This window comes from Bubalus kerabau, chromosome X, assembly GCF_029407905.1.
Source record: "Bubalus kerabau isolate K-KA32 ecotype Philippines breed swamp buffalo chromosome X, PCC_UOA_SB_1v2, whole genome shotgun sequence".
NCBI lineage: Eukaryota > Metazoa > Chordata > Mammalia > Artiodactyla > Bovidae > Bubalus > Bubalus kerabau.
This window is the reverse complement of record NC_073647.1, coordinates 23,852,055-23,856,768: the sequence shown is the minus strand read 5'-3', so window position 1 is coordinate 23,856,768 and position 4,714 is coordinate 23,852,055. Positions and strand designations below refer to the sequence as shown.

General features: G+C 44.9%; 1 long non-coding RNA gene across 1 annotated transcript; it reads left to right on the top strand.

Annotated features, from left to right (window-relative positions):
• Window positions 1-445: 445 nt before the first annotated feature.
• On the top strand, window positions 446-2,730 carry LOC129638584 (uncharacterized). Its single transcript, XR_008707922.1, has 2 exons — window positions 446-585; window positions 2,337-2,730. It is a non-coding gene; the product is annotated as an uncharacterized LOC129638584 (long non-coding RNA).
• Window positions 2,731-4,714: the final 1,984 nt, after the last annotated feature.

The following is a 4,714-nucleotide window of genomic DNA, read 5'->3' as shown; positions in this document are numbered from 1 at the left end:
GAGGTCAGTATGCTGTTAGTTTCATTGAGAAGCTGTGTATCCTGGGGCAGATTGAGTTCCTCATCTGTAATATGGGCATAATAATAGTATCTACTTCATAGAGTTTTACTAGAATCAGAGACCATGTATGTAAGAGACCAGGAGGCACAGCACACTCAGGGAGGCATGTCCCAGACAGGCAAGTGTGTCACACAGGTGTGCCACAAGCAGGTATGCCCAAAGGCATCTTGTTCCACAATTTCCCATACGAGTCTAATACAATATATGACTTACACAGTGTTCCTTCTCTTTTCCCCATAGGGACAGTGCATACCTTTCAAACAAAAACAGTAAAACTCAATTAGCCTCTTTCAGGGCTAACATCCTCTCAATGGCTGGTCTCTGGCTCAGGTATTAAGGTGAACTGTGCCTAACTCCTGGTTTCTCCCTCAGGGACACAGCCACTCCTTCACTTACTTGCCAGCTTCTTGATTCATCCACGCCAATAAAACCTGAACCAGGTGAGGACCACAACCCCATCTAGCTCACCGAACGACTTTTGAAACATGGATCACTCCATAATCGGGAGCAATGGCACCGGCAGCGGTAAGTCTTTCTCCTGATAGTTCTATTGAGGGGGAGCACTGTATTTGCAAATATCACAGTGTAACTGAAATCAGGGACCCCCTTCCCAGAAACTGTTCTTAAAATAGAAACGACTGAGTCTCTCCCAAAAGCCTAGAGCTGTGCCAGGTTAGAGTCCTAGAGCATCACCATGACCATGTGAAGTCGCTCAGTTGTGTCTGACTCTGCGACCCCATTGACTGTAGCCTACCAGGCTCCTCTGTCCGTGGGATTTTACAGGCAAGAGTAGTGGAGTCGGTTGCCATTTCCTTCTCCAGAGGATCTTCCCAACACAGGGATCAAACCGAAGTATCCCGCATTGCAGGCAGACGGTTTACTGTCTGTGCCACCAGGGAAGCCTAGAGCATCACAGTAGCCGAATTAAATCCAAGTGATGACCACGCCTCACATTTATAAAATGCCTACACATCTATACAATGTTTTGTTTACTCTTTGCAAAGCACTTTGGGGTTTTTCTCTCATTTGATCCTTGAAACAACACTGGAGTAAGTATGGCAGGTAAGTCCCCATCTCATAAATGAGAATATAAGAGGCAGGACGAGATCAAGCACAAAAAGACCTTAGAATCAGACCTGAGTTCTTATCACAGCTCTTGTACTTCCTAGGTGTGTGACTTTGGGAAAGGTAATCTTTCTAAGCCTCGGTTTCCTCATCCGTAAAAGGAGGATGAGCGTGGTAGTTATGACGATTAAATGAGATGATGCATGGAAGCCAAGGTCTTTAACACTCAAAATATGTAACCTGTTATTGTTAAATAATTGGTAATTTGTGACAGAAGTCAGAACAGATATCTCAAGTCCACTGGGCCAAATGGTCAAATCAAACACATGCAACATAGATCCACAGTGAGATTTTTCTCTCTGAAATGGCAGGTTTTTCTTACCAACTAATCTTTGAAACCAAAATCACCTTTTTGTCCGTGATGGAAATTTACAAGTGAATCACCTTTCATTTGGTGAAGCCCTTGAGGCAGTCAACTTCTGTATGTTGCTTTTCCTAGGTTTTGGCCACTTACTGATACAGAACTGTTCATCCTCTTCTGTATTAGCATGCTCACTTCTGCTCCAAGACTCTGTGCAGAAGCAGGAAGTTAGGAAAAGGCCAGAAAAGCACTAACACTGCCAAGGGCTGAAGGGTGGAGTGCGCAAGGCCAGGCTAGGGAGTTTCAGCCAAGAACTCGCAAGTTCCTTTTCTATGCCCAGACAGAAGAGTTAAACCACTTTTTTTCTGACTGCCATAGCGTGCCATCACTGATGACACACAAACACAGTAAACGTGCTATTTCTCTAGAGAGCAATCTTCTTTGAAAGCTCTTTATATGCCTCGTTCCGTTTTTGAGAACATTTTCCAAAGAAACCAGCTAAAAAGGACCGCAGTGGGTGGGAGGGTGGCAAGCTGTATAAGGTTGTTCCAAGCCTCGCTATATATAATGGTGAAACGCTAGAAACCACCCAAATGTTCAATAATGGTAGCGTGTTAAAAAAAAAAAAAAGTAGGGTATGGACCAGATGGAATGTTCTTTAAGCATTAAAATAGTAAGTATGGGGTCTGTGTTAAGTGAAAAAAAGAGATCAAGATGTGATATAGACACAAACATTACAACTCTGTAAACTCAAAATGTATGTGGACATAAATATCAAGGAAAGAAAATGTGTAATGCATAGAACCTTTTAATTTCATTTGCCTTAGCAACTGTGCATGCCACTTTGCAGATGTTATTTGAATCCTCCTGACAACTCATCAGCTAATTTCAACACACAAAAATGCCCCCTGCTGTGGTGATCATTTGGATTGTGTATAACAGCATTTTGAAAACTTTACCATATAGAGCTCTGCCGTTTACTAGCTGTGTGACCTTGGACAAGTCAGTCTCTCCAAGTGGCTTCCTTTGTAAGACGGGAGAGGACAGCGGACTAAATCTCTAAGCTCCGGAAATTGAGTGTCTTCGAGGTATCCAAAGAGTCCCAGTTTGAGTTTTTCCATCTTTGGCCTTTCCCCCAAGTGTCCCTTCACAACAGATTGTCTTGGAGTGTGATGTAAAATGTCAGTGGAGAAAAACAGGACTTTTTTATTTTAAAACTAGACATAATACAAAATGTTACATTACTCTCTGTCATGTTTCCATGAATTCTGGGGACCCGGCTGACTGTGCTCCTTTGCGACCACACACACCCAGAAATTTGGCAGAAGTGGCAGGGAGGGGGAGACGTAGTCAGAAAGAATTTGGGACCAGGCTCAGACAGTGTTAGGGAAAAAATGGTGAAATTCTCTGCTGTGGCTTCCTGGAAGCCAAAGGGAAAATAGATTCTGCTTTGTCTTCAGTTAGCATTGAAATAAGCCTCTCACGCCGGAGGCAGCACTTCCCGCGGGTGTCTGCCCGGCCAGCGGAGGTGGGCGGGGCGGTGTGTTTAGCCACGTGACTGGGTTACCCGCTTCTAGAGCTTAAAGGCCAATGTGCTTCCCTCTTTGCGGTAAACTGCTGAGGCTGAGGATGAGCTTCCGAGGCGGATTCTCATCTGAGGCTGCTTTAGCTTTCGATTACCCTCAGGGGAGATCCTCTCTTCTTGCAAGTGCTAGCTTCCAACCAGGCCGTTTCCATTTGTAAGAAGAGTGTCACAAGCATCCTAGTGACAGCCATCTATGTGTTTGGACTGTTATCTGCTCCCGCCTTGTGCGTTCCCCACCTGAAGAGGGGCCTGGGGGAGGGGACGGCTGGATTCTTGCCACCTGAAGGGAAAAGGCCCCACCTTGACCCAGCTTCCCCGCCCCCCACAACAGCTGAGGGAAGCAGAGACGGAAGGAGGGTGGTAGCAGGAACACAGAGTCCCGGCCTTCTGTGAAGCTCCAGTATTCTGCTTTAAAAGGAGATTTCTGAATGACCCTCATGTTTGTTCCCCGCCCCCCTCCCCCGCAAATAAGCCCTTTTGTTAGATAGTTCCACACTATTAGTACTCTTTGCATGAAAATTTGATCTCTTATATCTGACTGCAAAGCCTTCTTCCAGCATTTGGGTTGCAAAATGTTTGTGCTCTTGGCCTCCTGTGTTCATTCCCCTGTCTGGTACCTGGTGAGACAACTCCAGCGCTCTGGACTCAAATGAAAACTCTGTGCGGAGGAGGATGGGGAGGTGTGAGGGCAAATGAGGGCGAAAAAGCAGGATTAATAAGTGTGGGATTATCCTGATCTGAGCTGTATTGTATATCGTCATGATTAATAGTATTAGGCATTTTAGGGGAGAATTCTTCTGACCTCATAGAATTATTGTCAAACTAAGTGGATCAACGTGGGGAAAAAGTGCGTAACTCAAAGCCTGGCACATAATGCATGCCTCTGAAATATTAGCTATTGGTATTACTATTATAGCTATTGTTATTATTACTAATATTAGCTATTATTACTACTACTTTATGTCTAGCTCATACTGTATACTGAACATCTGATGCTTTACCTCAAGTGATTTCAAGATTTATCAAACAGTTTTAAGCAATTGTTTCCTCATTTTACAGATGAGGAAACCTAAGCGCAGGGTCAAAGAGTCTTTAGGTGGCAGGACTGGGAAGCAAGCCCAGATATTTTGAGCTCCAAAGCCCATGCTCTTTTTACCACACGTGCATGTGTGTTAAGTTGCTTCAGTTGTGTCCAGCTCTTTGCAACCCCATGGACTGTAGCCCTTCAGTCTCCTCTGTCCATTGGAATCTCCAGGCAAGAATACCGGAGTGGGTTGCCATGCCCTTTTCAGGGGATCTTCCCAACCTAGGGATTGAACTTGCGTTTCCCTGGGAATCCTGCATTGTAGGCAGATTCTCGACTGATGAACGACCAGGTGACAGTGGGCAAAAGGCAAGTTGGTAGCCAGCCAGTCACTAAATTTTGAACGTTTATATATAATGGCAGCATTTCTCCCTGAACGAATTTGCTTCAAATATCATTCCCCCTTCTTTAAGCAGAGCAAACACATCCCTGACTCACATGTGAACAAAGTCCTTTCTCATTTAGAATTTTCTTTCCCCTGCAGTCAGCCCTGTGGCAATTCCACAGGCCTGGGGCCAGATTCCAACTCACAGTGGAGGATGTGTGAAGACCATAGGCT